Here is a 15,540-nt window from a genome sequence, read left to right on the forward strand (position 1 = left end):
TATGTCACAGCTGTCAAAATAGCTATTATCAAAAAGGCAAGAAATAATAAGGGTTGGAGAAAAGGGAGCTTTTATGCATTGTTGACAGAAATGAAAATTGGTATAGCCACTAAGGAAAACATGAAGGTTTCTCAAAAAATTAAAAAAGAGAACTACCATATAATCTAGCAATTCCGTTTCTGAAGGAAAGTTATGACCAACCTAAACAGCATGTTAAAAAGCAGAGACATTACTTTGCCAACAAACATCCGTCTAGTCAAGGCTATGGTTTTTCCAGTAGTCATGTATGGATGTGAGAGTTGGACTATAAAGAAAGTTGAGCAATGAAGAATTGATGCTTTTGAACTGTGGTGTTGGAGAAGATTCTTGAGAGTCCCTTGGACTGCAAGGAGAACTAACCAGTCCATCCTAAAGGAAATCAGTCCTGGGTGTTCATTGGAAGGACTGATGTTGAAGCTGAAACTCCAATATTTTGGCCACCTGATGTGAAGAGCTGACTCATTGGAAAAGACCCTGATGTTGGGAAAGCCTGAAAGCAGAAGTAGAAGGGGACAACAGAGGGATGAGGTAGTTGGATGGCATCACTGACTCAATGGACATGAGTTTGGGTAAACTCCAGCAGTTGGTGATGGACAGGGAGGCCTGGTGTGTTGCGGTTCATGGGGTCGCAAAGAGTCGGACATGACTGAGCAACTGAACTGAACTGAACTGATCTATAGGAAATGAAAACAATACCTTGAAAAGGTATCTGCACCCGCATGCTCATTGATGTATCATTCACATCAGCCAAAACTTGGAAATAATGTGAGTACTCAACAATGGATGAATGGACTTTTAAAAAACTGGTTTATATATACAATGAAATATTATTCAGCAATAAGAAGGAAACTGCCATTTGTGACAGCATGAATGGTTGAGGGCATTATGCTAAATGAAACAAGTCAGACAGAAAGACAAATGCCGTATGGTCTCACGGATATCTTATGGAATCTAGAAATTTTACTGTAGATACAGAGAACAGATTGGTAGTTGCCAGAGGTTGGGGCTGGGGTGGTCAAAATGGGTGAAGGTGGTCAAAAGATACAAACTTGCAGTTATAAAATAAATAAGACCTGGGAATGTAATGTATGTCATGGTGACTATATGGTTAATAATACTGTATTGTATACTTAAAACCTGCCAAGAGAATGTATCTTAAAAGTACAAGGAAAAAAATTCTAACTATGTGGGATGATGGATGTTAATTAGACTTACTGTGGTGGTCAATTTGTGATATACACAAGTGTTTGTGCAAGTGTGCTCAGTCACGCCTGACTCTTATGTGACTCCATGGATGGGAGACCGCCAAGCTCCTCTATCCATGGCATTTTCCAGGCATGAACACTGGAGTGGGTTGCCATCTCCTCCTCCAGGGGATCTTCCTGACCCAAGGATCAAACCCATGTCTCTGGCATCTCCTGCATTGGCAGACAGCTTCTTTATCACTGCAATACCTATCAAACAATTATGTTATACACCTGAAAATAATATTATATGTCAACTATACCTCAATAAAGACAAAACAGAGAGTAAGGGATTTATTGACCACCATAAATAAAGCCTCTGGAATTCTTATATAGGGAGAACATGTGAAAAGTGAAAGTCCTTCAGTCGTGTCCAACTCTTTGCGACCCAAAGACTGTACAGTCCATGGAATTCTACAGGCCAGAATACTGGAGTGGGTAGCCAGTCCCTTCTCCAGGGGATCTTCCCAACTCAGGGATCGAACCCAGGTCTCCCACATTGCAGGTGGGGCCACCACGGATTAGAATAGACTCTTGGAGGGCTTGTATTAGAAGCCATCATTATATGATATGCATATTGCTTTTACATGAATTGTATGAGTACTTGGAGGGATCAGTAGAGATTATGGGGGACCCAAACCTTTCAGGACACCCTTGTCCCTGCCACCTTATCCCAATTTGGGTATATTTTTGGCACTACATTTTGGCCTTAGGTAGACTCATTGTCTTTCCATAAATATTTAATCCATTGTGACTGATATATACATGCTATTGATACTATATAAAACAGACAACTAATGAGAACCTACTGTATAGCTCAGGAAGCTTTACCCAGTGCTCTGTGGTGACCTAAATGGGAAGGAAATCCAAAAACGATGGCATAAATATATATGTATAGCTGATTCACTGTACAGTAGAAACTAACATGAAACTGTAAAGCAATTATACTCTGATAAAAATTAATTTAAAAAATATTCAATGCATTAGACTATTAGTATCCTAATTTTAAAATTATTTTTGAAAAGCTACAACAAATTTTTAATCAAAGTTAAAAAATGCATTCCCTTTATCCACGCTAATTCTGCAATTCTATTTTAACAACTATTAATTTTGTCAGACATGATTTGTTTGAAATAAATTCATCTTGTTCATTGCTCATGATTCCTTTGTCTTCAAGATGTTTACTGATTTTTCTTCCAGTACTTTATTGAAAATATTGTCAAACCATTTCAAGTTACATTTTCGTCACATTCATTACAAGAATTGTTTCTTACTCAAAATCTTTTAGGTCTTATAAATTTTCCAATTAGAATAAACCTCCTTAAAAATGAAGTACTAAATACTCCTTTACCTGATTCTGGGTGATAGCCATCTCAAAAGGTATTTTAAACTCATTTTATACTTCTCAAAATTGTATTCCAACATCAAAGTAGCAACACAAATAAAACTTGGTTGGCAAACATTCTAAATGATAGTACATTGTTCTATATTGTCATGAGATGCATTATTTATTAATTAGTAGCATTAGAACTTGCTATTCTCTGTACTACAGTTGCTATGATAAATTCTACTGCCAATCAGCTTTCATTAAGTAGCAGCCCTTCTGTTTGTGATAACCAATAAATTGCACTCTATCTTTTCACCATCCAATTCTGCTTTATCTGTTCTGGCCACATAAATCTCTAGAAGCTGTGGTGTCAAAATATTTTTAAGCTTCAAATAAGCTTTTGCACAAATGTTAAAGTTATAATGTCTAAATGAAAGTTGACAGTTAAGTTACATCAGCATGTAGCATGTCATATAATCATGAATTTTAAGATATAATAAGAAAATATAAGATTTTAGACAGTGTTACAAAAGCTGCTTCAGTTGGAGTCAGTATTCAATAAATGAAAACACTTGAGAATCCTAGTATAAGTAAACCTTGAGATGGGTGAAATATCCTTTGTAAATAATGGGAACATTTAGGTAATTGTCTGTTCAAAACAAGGATCAGGCTTTTTGAGGTTATAAAATGCTTGACCTTCCCAGGTAAGATGAATGGGGAAAGCTTACCACTAAATTACACAATAGGAATAAGATTGTTGAATCTATCTGAAAAATAACATTTTCAAAAGGTCCATAAAGTAACTGATTCATTAAAGAAATAATGGTAAAGAATTTTTTCTCTTTTCTGCTATGAAGGAGAATCACAAAATGTTGCAATATTTGCAAAAATGGATGAAGTGTTCATGCCTCACTTGTGAAACTTGAATAACTTTATTACCTATGCTCTTGCTACATATAGAGAATGTTGAAGAAAAGCAGTTAGAAAGAACACAGGTTTGCTGATACTTGGTTCCCGTTAATATCACATGATAAAATAGGAACTTTCACACACAATCAAGCTGACAGTCACGTACTCTGTACTCAGAGGGAACAATTTTCCTCCATAGACAGGAGTAGAGTACAAACTGTATAGTGCCAAAAACTAAGTGCAAGTGCAAACCTCTCAGCTTCATTCAGGTATCCACAAAAAGCACCAGTTTAGCTGCATGTGAAAAGAAGTCAGATTTAATGAGTTGAAGGGGAGAGCATATTGGACTTAGAATAGTTTATTGCCTCTGCTACAGTTCATCTGCCTCACTGAAAAGAATTAAACCAACCTTGCCAAAGATTTGTCTTGTTTAGGTACAAGCTGTCTTATCAATACAATCTCGCCCAATCCCATGCTCTTCCCAGCTCCCCTCCTCTCCTAAACTATCTTTTTCTTCATAATAGTCTAATAGTCTCTTTTTCCACCTAAACTCTTTAACATCTCTCTTTATCTCCCTCTCCCTCTCTTCCACTACACACACACACACACACACACACACAAATACTCATTACATGATGTTAACTATTAAAGGATATTCTCTTTGAAAAAAATTTCATATGATTATTGATATGACACAGAAGTATGACAACCACTGAAGAATTAGTGCAACATGATTCAAGTTAAGTGCTAGAAATATTAACATAATTACTGTACATTTTCTATGAGGATAACCATGCTGTAAACAACTTTAATAAAGATTAAGGGGAAGATCCTATTGGACATACTAAAAGTAAAGACAGTTTATTATGAAATGCTAATAATTTCAGTAACTGTGGCAGATTCCACTGATGGGGTTTTCTCTCTCTCTCACTTCAAATACACAGATACTTAGGGTAATTTTGATAATTAAAAGCTGACCAAACTAGATGAAAGATAGAAAAGGAAACCTCTGTGTTAGAAAAGAACAGATAACTCAAAGCTAGAGCCCAGAGTAGAGTTCAAGCCTTATTGAACCCTGGGGCATCATACATACATATACCAAAATATCTGGGATGATTTATGGAAGATTAACACCAATGTGTGGACAACAGACAATACCTAAAGCCAATGAGAGGGTGAAGCAGCCAGTGAGGGGGTGGAGCAGCATCTGAGACATGTTGATTAGTAAACCTAGGAGTAGAAAAAAAATCTATAGACTGCTTTGAAGAAGCAGTAAGAAAACTTAAATTCTTCTTAGTGCTCTGGGTATTTAAAAATAGTAATAATCACACAAAAGAAAAATGAAAGCCAGATATGTTCCATGGTTACCACCATAGGAATCAGCATTTATACTGTATTTTGGGCACAGAAAATCCAAATTTAAACAATAACACAAAAACAATCAGAATTTCCTCAGATTTATGGACACAGATCTAAAGATATGGTATAGAAGAAAATGCTAAATCACTGAAAAGACCATCAAACTCTCAGAGAAAACAATCTCCTTCAACTGAAAATGAGCTCCCCTTAACATCAGAAACTGCTATTCTTTTGTTCATTCAATCAACAACTATATATTAAATGTCTCTTTTAGGCAGGTAATATTTTGGACCCTCCCAATGAAAGGCAATGCCAAAAGAATGCTCAAACTACTGCACAACTGAACTCATCTCACACGCTAGTAAAATAATGCTCAAAATTCTCCAAGCCAGGCTTCAGCAATATGTGAACCGTGCACTTCCAGATGTTCAAGCTGGATTTAGAAAAGGCAGAGGAACCAGAGATCAAATTGCCAACATCCGCTGGATCATTGAAAAAGCAAGAGAGTTCCAGAAAAACATCTATTTCTGCTTTATTAACTACACCAAAGCCTTTGACTATGTGGATCACAATAAACTGAAAAATTCTGAAAGAGATGGTCATACCAGACCACCTGACCTGCCTCTTGAGAAACCTGTATGCAGGTCAGGAAGCTACAGTTAGAACTGGACATGGAACAGGCTGGTTCCAAAGAGGAAAAGGAGTACGTCAAGGCTGTATATTGTCACCCTGCTTTCTTAACTTATATGCAGAGTACATCATGAGAAACGCTGGGCTGGAAGAAGCACAAGCTGGAATCAAGATTGCCAGGAGAAAATTCACTAATCTCAGATATGCAGATGACACCACCCTCATGGCACAAAGTGAAGAAGAACTAAAGAGCCTCTTGATGAAAGTGAAAGAGGAGAGTGAAAAAGTTGGCTTAAAGCTCAACATTCAGAAAACTAAGATCATGGCATCCAGTCCCATCACTTCATGGCAAATAGATGGGGCAACAGTAGCAGACTTTATTTTTTTGGGCTCCAAAATCACTGCAGATGGTGACTGCAGCCATGAAATGAAAAGCCACTTACTCCTTGGAAGGAAAGTTATGACCAACCTAAACAGCATATTAAAAAGCAGAGACATTACTTTGCCAACAAACATCCATCTAGTCAAGGTTATGGTTTTTCCAGTAGGCATGTATGAATGTGAGAGCTGAACTATAAAGAAAGCTGAGTGCCAAAGAATTGATGCTTTTGAACTGTGGTGTTGGAGAAGACTCTTGAGAGTGCCTTGGACTGCAAGGAGATCCAACCAGTCCACCCTAATGGAGATCAATCCTGAGTGTTCTTTGAAAGGACTGATGTTGAAGCTGAAACTCCAATACTTTGGCCACCTGATGTGAAGAGCTGACTCATTGGAAAAGACCCAGATGTTGGGAAAGACTGAAGGCAGGGGGAGAGGGGATGACAGAGGATGAGATGGTTGGATGGCATCACTGACTCAGTGGACATGAATTTGAGTAAACTCCGGGAGTTGGTGATGGACAGGGAGGCCTGGCACGCTGCAGTTCATGGGGTCGCAAAGAGTCGGACACGACTGAGACTAAACTGAACTGAACCGACTTTACACCCAGAATGTACAGGAGTTAATAAAACTGTCTTCAGCAAGTTAATTCTCTAGTAAAGGAGACAGTGAACATATAAATATAAAATATAATATCCAGTACTAATAAACACCACTAAGAAAAAAGCAGGATGGGGAAAAGAGACTGAAGATATGGAGAAGATATGTTACTACAATGCTGACAGAAAGGCTTTCTAAGACTGTGAAATTCCAGTAGAACACTGAACAAAGTGAAGAGGTGAACCATGAAGCAAAAAAACACCTCAAGAAAAAATAAAACTAATAAAGATACAGAAAATTTAAACAATATAATTAATAATTTTGAACTAAATTGTTTGTAGAAACTTTTCCCCCCAGGGACTACATATTGTTTTCAAGCTATTGTGTAGCATTTTTAAAATTCAATAATTATTGATCCATAAAAGAAGACTCAACAAACACCAAAGAATTCATATCATACATACCATGTTACCTGATCATAATGCAATAAAATTATAAATTAAAGCAAAATTTCTTATATAGGTATACCTATGACTGATTCTTGTTGATGTTTGGTAGAAACCAACACAATACTGCAAAGCACTTATCCTTTAATTAAAAATAAATAAATTTTTAAAAAGAACAAGGACCTACTAGATACCACAGAGAACTATATTCAATATCTTGCAATAACCTATAATGGAAAATAATCTGAAAATGTATGCATATACATATATATATGTATATATATATGGGCTTCCCAGGTGACCCAGTGATAAAGAATCCACATGCCAATGCAGGAGACATAAGAGATGCAGGTTCGAACCATGGGTGGGGAAGATTCCCCAGAGGACAATGGCAACCCACTCCAGTATTCTTGCCTGTAAAATTCCATGGACAGACGAGCCTGGGGGTGTGCTACAATCCAGGGGATTGCAAAGAGTTGGACATGACTGAGAGACTGAGTGCACATGCACACACTCACACATACATATGAATATATAACTGAATCACTGTGCTGTATACCTGAAACATTGTATATCAACTATACTTCTATTAAAAAAAAACAACTAAAAAAAGAAAACAGGTATAAATAATCCATGAGTCAAAGAAAAAATCATAAGGGAAATATTAAATATTTAAAACTAAACAACAACAAAGATACTATATATCAAAACCTGTGGGATACAACTAAAGTGATACTTAGTAGAAAATTTATGGCCTTTAATGCATAGATGTGATATTAAAGAATCATAAAATTAATTGGGTAAGGATCTAATTTAACAATCTAGAAAATAACAAATAAAGAAGGAAATAAATAATAGAGATTAGAACAAAAATTAAATGACAAAGAACAAATATGTAATAGAATCAAAACTGGTTCTTTAATAAGATAAATAAAATGTTAGTTGAAACTAACCATATGAAACTGCCAAACATTCAACCTATAATAAAGCATATACTGATCAAAATATTATTAATTATTAACTATTAAGGAAGAAAAAAGACACTAATTAGAAACTTTGGAAGTGAAAGGAAATATCTCTAAAAATAGAGGAAACATTAAAATATCTAGGAGGAAATACTGAACTACTAAATGACAATCAATTTACAAATCAAAAGAGATGGGAAATTTCCTAGAAACCTTTAACATATGGAAATCAATACAGCAAAAAATAGAAACACTGAATAATGTTATGATCAGTAATTGATAGTGAAATTGGTAGTAAATGTAGGGAGCATGAAAAAGGAAAAGTATATTCTGATCTCACTTAAGAACTTAGATGCAAAAATTCTAAATAAAATAAGAGCAAATCAAATAAAGCAATGTACATATTCATATGTATGTATACATATAAATCGGAGAAGGCAATGGCAACCCACTCCAGTACTCATGCCTGGAAAATCCCATGGACGGAGGAGCCTGGTAGGCTGCAGTCCATGGGGTCGCTAAGAGTCAGGCACGACTGAGTGACTTCACTTTCACTTTTCACTTTCATGCATTGGAGAAGGAAATGGCAGCCCACTCCAGTGTTCTTGCCTGGAGAATCCCACGGACGGGGGAGCCTGGTGGCTGCCGTCTATGGGGTCACACAGAGTTGGACACAACTGAGGTGACTTAGCAGCAGCAGCATACATATAAATACATAATAACTACAGAGAATTGATCCCAGGAATGTAACAACTGTTCAACATCAGAAAATATATTAAGTGATACACACCACATTCAGAGATTAAATTAGTGAAACCATTGTTCTCTCAATATAAACAAAAAGCAAAAAAGATACAAATAAATGGAACAATATACCATACTCACATATTAGAATAACTAATATTTTAAAAATGCCCACACCACCTAAAGCATCTAGAGATCTAATGCAATGTTAATCAACATACCAATGGCATTTTTCACAGAACTAAAACAAATAATCCTAAAATTTGCATAGAACCACAAAAGGCCCAGAATAGCCAAAACACTCTTGAAAAGAAAGAATAAAGCTGGAGTTACCATGTTCCCTGATTTCAAATTACACTACAAAGCTTACTTTAGACACTCCATTTTGATAAGGACATTGCCATATTAAAAAGCCTATATGACAGCAATTCCACTGCTGGGCATACACATCGAGGAAACCAGAATTGAAAGAGACATGTGTACCCCAATGTTCATCACAGCACTGTATATAATAGCCAGGACATGGAAGCAACCTAGATGTCCATCAGCAGACGAATGGATAAGAACATTATGGTACATATACACAATGGAATATTACTCAGCCATTAAAAAGAATACATTTGAATCAGTTCAAATGAGATGGATGAAACTGGAGCCTATTATACAGAGTGAAGTAAGCCAGAAAGAAAAGCACCAATACAGTATACTAATGCATATATATGGAATTTAGAAAGATGGTAACGATAACCCTGTATGTGAGACAGCAAAAGAGACACAGATGTATGGAACAGTCTTTTGGACGCTGGGAGAGGGCGAGGGCAGGATGATATGGGAGAATGGCATTGAAATGTGCAAATTATCATATGTGAAACGAATCACCACTCCAGGTTCGATGCATGAGACAGGTGCTCAGGGCTGGTGCACTGGGATGACCCAGAGGGATGGGATGGGGAGGGAAGTGGGAGGGGGGTTCAGGATGGGGAGCACATGTACACCCATGGCAGATTCATGTCAATGTATGGCAAAACCAATACAATATTGTAATGAAAATAAATAAATAAAACTGAAAAAAAAAAAAAGCCTATGGGTGTGTGGGGGGAAATGTGGAACGGTGAGAATCCTTGAAGTAGCGGGGTCAATTGACACAACTAGGGAGGGATGACTTGAAAAAGTGAAAACCAAGAGAGATCTCTAGCATCAACGTATTCTTCATAGATTATCAGGTAGCTGCAGGATCAGGTAGTAATAAAATCACTGGAATATTATAAGCTAGATCTCTAGGACTGACTGCTAGGACCACATCGTAGAATCTTTGGGGTGGTGAAAATATTCAAGAATTAGATTATGGTGATGTTTGCAGAATCTTCTGAACATATTAAAGGCCACAAAATTGTATACTTTAAATCGTTAAAATCTTATGGTATGTGAATTATTCTTAACTTTCAAAAAGGTACCCACTAGGTTTAGTGTAACATAATCACAACTGAAAAGTCAAGAAAAAGGAACAATACAAACTGTGGTTTCAAAGAGAGAAAAAAGAAATAAGGTAAGCGAGTTCGTCTGTCAGTACTAGCAATGACATACTCCTGTCTACATTTAAGTGAACTAGCATAAACTTTCTCTTATATATACCCAACCCTTGATTGTTTCTAGGAAGAAATGATATCTTGAATGGCCCTTTCTAACCCTTATGTCATTTCCCATAGATCAAAAAACCACAACAGCCTATATTTTAAAATATCACAAGTGCTATAGGATTCTGAAAAAAAAAAAAATACACTTTAGTGTTTTACAGGTTTTTAAAAAATGAGTACTTAAAAATTTAACAAAAGTATTACAAAATTAATTCCAGCCCTCCAATAAAAAAAAAAGTCAGAACTACTATTTTATTTCCAATGGGATACACAAATGAAACTCATAATGTGGTTGGAAACACTTCATGGTATATTTGACATATATTCCAGAACACAGTTAAATATGAGAATAAAAATATGAACTTTTGACCAACAGAAATATTATAAATTTATTACAGGAGGCTGTTTGTCTTCTAATCACACATGGAAAAGAATAATTAGAAATCACTTGGAAGCAAAGAATAATGGATTTTTATTAGTCTAGGTTTTCTGGGATTTTTTGCTTGTTTTGTTTTGTTTGTTTGTTTTTGAGAAAACAAGAGTCAAGCATTACAACTATACAACATGCAGTTGCTTTCTCTTATATCACTAATTAACAACTGAAATTTGAAATTAAAACACAACACAATTTACATTAGCACAAAAATATTAAATAAATTTTCAGCATAAAGCTAGTGAAATATACAGAAGATCCATATGAGAAAAACTAGAAAACTCTGATGAAAGACATCAAAGAACTAAAGAAATGAAGAAATATCCAAGATTCAATATCATCAAGACGTCCATTCTTCTCAACTTGATCTACCCTCAATGTAATCTCAGTCAAAATCCCAGAAAATTATTGTTTAGATATCAACAAACTGATTCTAAAGGTTATGTGAAGAGGCATAAAATCGAATCTATATGGAAAGAAACTAACAACATCAGAGGACTCACATTACCTTACTTCAAGTCTAACTATAAAGCTAGGTTAACCTAAGACAGTGTGATATTGGTACAAAAATAGATCAGGGGAATAGAAATAGACCCACATAAATATTGCTAACTAATCTTTGACAATGCAGCCAAGATAATCTTTTCAACAAGTGGGGCTAAAACAACTGGACATCCACATGCAATCAATCAATCAACTTATCTAGACTTTGACATTGTACCTTTTTTAAAAATTATCTCAAAATAATCACTGAACTAACTGTAAAACTATAAAGCTTCTAGAGTATAACATGGGATAAATCTAGGTAATACTGAGTTTTACAATGAGTTTTTTTATATAAAAACAAAAGTATGATCCATGAAAAGTATAACTGATAAGTTATAGTTAAAAAATTCCACTCTTTTAAAGATAAGTCACAGACAGAAGAAAATATTTGTAAATAATACTTCTGATAAAGTACTGGTATCCAAAATAGAAAAAGAACTCTTATAACTCAACAATAAGAGAAAAAAATACTTAAAAATGGGCAAAAGATCTGAATAAACACCTCACCCCTTCAAAAAAAGATATAGACAGCAAATAAACACATAAAAATGTCCAGTATCATAAGCCATTAGGGAGCTATAAGTTGAAACAACGAGATACCAGTACACACCTACTAGAATGGCTAAAATCCAAAACCACTGACAACACCCAGTAGTAGTGAGGATGTAGAACAGCAAGAACTCTTATTCACTGCTGATGGGAATGTAAAATAGCACAGTCATGTTGGAATACAGTTTGGCAACGTGTTGCAAAGCTATATTTAGCTTTGCAAAAATATAGTGTTACCATATGATCCAGTAATCACACTCCTTTACATTTACCCAAATTAGTTGAAACTTCTGTCCACATCCACACAAAATTCAGAACATCAATGTTTATAGCAAATTTTACTTATACTTGCCAAACATGGAAGTAACCAAGGTGTCTGTCTTTCAATAGGTGAATGGATAAATAAACTGTTGCACATCCATACAATGGAATATTATTTAACATTAAAAATGTGTTATCAAGCTATTAAAAGAGATAGGGGAATCTTAAATGCATCTTACTAAATGGACGAATTCAATCTTAAAGGTTACACACTGTATGACTCCAATTATCTGACATTCTGGAAAAAGTAAAACTATAGAGACAGTAAAAAGATCTCCAAGGGTTTGGAGGCAAGACAGTAATGTAGGGGAGAGAGTAAATAGGTAGAGTACAGAGAAATTTTAATTTTCAGGCTGACATAAGACTATGCATTTGTCAAAACCCAGAGAGTTGTACCTTACACAGTGAACCCTAATGCAAACTAAATATTTGAGTTAATAATAATGTATCAATATTGGTTCATCTATTGCAACAAATATACCATGCCAGCATGAAGCTAGTTAGTAAGAGGGAAAACTGAATTAAGGGTTAAAGGGTAACAGTATGCACTTGAGAACTCTGTACAGTCCGATCAGTATTTTTTTTAAGGCTTAAACTGCTCTAAAAATATTCTATTCATTTTTAAAGAGTTAAAACCACCTATTCCAAGAATAAGAACAGGAAACATAACTAAGTTTAACAGATCTATTTCAGTTCGAGTGACAGAAATCAAAATGGAAGGAAGACTATGGCAAGGGAATGGAAGAGAGGGAAGGTGAGAACGAGATCAAAAGGAAAGGAAGGAGACAGAGCAAGAGAAAGACATAGGCATGACCACTAAGAAAAGATAGACAGGGCACACACACACAGAGAAAGAAAAAAAAAAAAAAAGACAAAGATTTTGTGAAATCACGTGCATGTGTACTCAGTTGCTCGGTCGTGTCTGACTCTTTGAAACCCCATGGACTGCAGCCTGCCAGGCTCCTTTGTCCATGAGATCTTTCCAGTCAAGAATACTGGAATAGGCTGCCATTTCTTCCTCCAGAGAATCTTCCTGACTCAGGGTTCTATCTAACCTGCATCTCCTGCATTGGCAGGTGGGTTCTTTACCACTGGAAAAGTCCATTGCGAGATTCAACTGCATTAAATTCAGGCATATCCTATAGTGCTGATAAAGTGGAAAATAGCACAGTCTTTAGAGTGAAATCTGTGATTAGAAAGTAAAATGTTCATTTTTAAAAGACATAAACCCCACTCTACAATTGAACAAGTCAATATCTCTTCCTAGAATATCTTTTCTTCTATGCCCACCTGTCAAAGTTTCAATCTATGTACTTCTATGCTCAACTTGACTGTCACACCTCAGTTGCAATGAATCTCACCCTCTCCTGTACTTACATAACACTTTTTAACTCCAAGAACACTTAAGCCTGTCTTGCAGTCCAGTCATTGAAGGATATTACCCTCCCTCACTATTTGTCCATGAGTTGGGGCAGAACATATTATTTTTTCATCTTTGCATTTTGTATTAGTGCCTGCCACAGTGGTTTGAATAATTCACATAATAAATATTTACTGCTCTGAATTGAAGATACATATCACATATCTAAAAGCTAAAGTGAGTGAAGTCGCTCAGTTGTGTCTGACTCTGCAATCCCATGGACTGTAACCTACCATGCTTCTCCATCCATGGGATTGTCCAGGCAAGAATACTGGAGTGGGTTGCCATTTCCTTCTCCAGAGGATCTTCCCAACCCAGGAATCGAACCCAGGTCTCCTGCATTGTAGGCAGACACTTTACCGCCTGAGCCACCAGGGAAGGCAAGGATCCTTTATTACAATAGAAGTAAATTCTTTATTCCAATGATTCTACCATTCTTGATGTTACACCTCTTTTCAAATTGCCTTTGGAGACTGCATAAAACCACACAAGATAAATGGCATTATTATGTCTGTAATGTTAAAAAAAAATACTCTTTTGATCACGCAAAAATGATAGGCCATAGGCTTAGAAAGGGTAGTCTGAATGAAGTAAATGGGGCAACAGTGCCAAATTTGAGTAGGCTGAAGAGGGGGAGGTAAGGAAATGAAGATATGGGTTTTAGAGAACCCTACCAGTCAGAATAGGCCAGGTTTTGCTATGGCAATAAACTTGTAACATGACTCTAAATTACCTTGAGGTAATTTTTAAAAATAAATCAGTTTTTGTCAATAAAAATATTAAAAAGGATATGTCTTCAGCTCTGAAGGTAATTCCAAAACAGTACAATATTTAGAGCAATGGCTGTACTTCTTAAACGAAGAAATATCTCACAAGGTGACTACTTTACAAAGAATAATACTCATTTGAATGCATAAAAGTCTATTACATAATACATAGTTGTATTTGTCTTAAAACATGAGTTTTAGAAAAATGAGTCAATTCTTTTTATATGTTAAACATTATAAGTTTATAACATTTTATATGTTAAACATATATGAAAACATTGTAACATTTTATATGTTAAACATTATAAGTCAAAATTTGTAAAGAAATAGTACTTATAAAATATTTTATAAAATGTAATCTTCTATGTATCAAATCATCATTTCTTAATTTGTCCCTTTTGCAAATCCTAAACTTTCACAAACTAGGTTTTTTAAAGTGGCGATCACTTGAATTATCATATGGACAGATTTTAATCTTGGGAAAAAAAGTCTTAACTTTTATTCAAAATGTTTTGAATAATAAGCTGCAAAGCCCAAAATACTGCTATTGTTAAAAAAAACTCAAATGCAATGAATTTCTAAAATCACTATGTGTGTGCTAGTCGCTCAGTTGTGTCTGACTCTTTGTGACCCCATGGACTGTAGTCCGCCAGGCTCCTCTGTCCATGGAATTCTCCAGGCAAAAATACTGGAGTGGGTTGCCATTCCTTTCTCCAGGGGTCTTCCCAACCCAGGGATCAAACCCAGGTCTCCTGTGTTCACGCAGATTCTTTACTGTCTGAGTCACCAGGGATGCCCCCAAAATCATTTATTAGTGTGGAAATTGCATATTTATTTTGATACAAAAGTCCATGCATTTTCAAAATGTCTCTACTCATTTTTTGAATGAGAACAAAATTCTCTGTAGAGATGTGTGAAATATTTTAATATAGTATTTAGTTTGACAAAGATACAAACATTTCCATTAGCATACACCTATTTTTTTCAGTTTTACTGAGATATAATTGACATATAGCACTGTATAAGTTTAAGGTGTACAACATAATAACTTGAGTTACATACATCATGAAATGATTACCATGATAGTTTAGTGAACATCCATCATATATGTGTGTGTGTGTGTGTGTGTGTGTGTGTGTGTGTATACATTTATAGGACATTAAATAAGTGGAAGAAAATATTGTCCTTGTGATTAAAGAGAACTCTTAGGACTTACTCTAACAACTAAT

General features: G+C 35.5%; 1 protein-coding gene across 24 annotated transcripts in view; it reads right to left on the reverse strand.

The window, feature by feature from the left end:
- ZBTB20 (zinc finger and BTB domain containing 20) overlaps positions 1-15,540 on the reverse strand; it is an 846,256-nt gene that overhangs the window by 691,670 nt on the left and 139,046 nt on the right. For 2 of the 24 annotated variants that reach the window (XM_043474924.1, XM_043474935.1), the window contains one exon: positions 2,093-2,132. The exons of the other annotated variants lie outside the window; for them this stretch is intronic. The gene's annotated coding sequence lies outside the window, so the exon portion shown is untranslated. The remainder of the gene's footprint in view (positions 1-2,092; positions 2,133-15,540) is intronic. 24 annotated transcript variants of the gene reach the window in all.

The sequence above is a fragment of the Cervus canadensis genome, chromosome 7 (assembly GCF_019320065.1).
Source record: "Cervus canadensis isolate Bull #8, Minnesota chromosome 7, ASM1932006v1, whole genome shotgun sequence".
Lineage (NCBI taxonomy): Eukaryota > Metazoa > Chordata > Mammalia > Artiodactyla > Cervidae > Cervus > Cervus canadensis.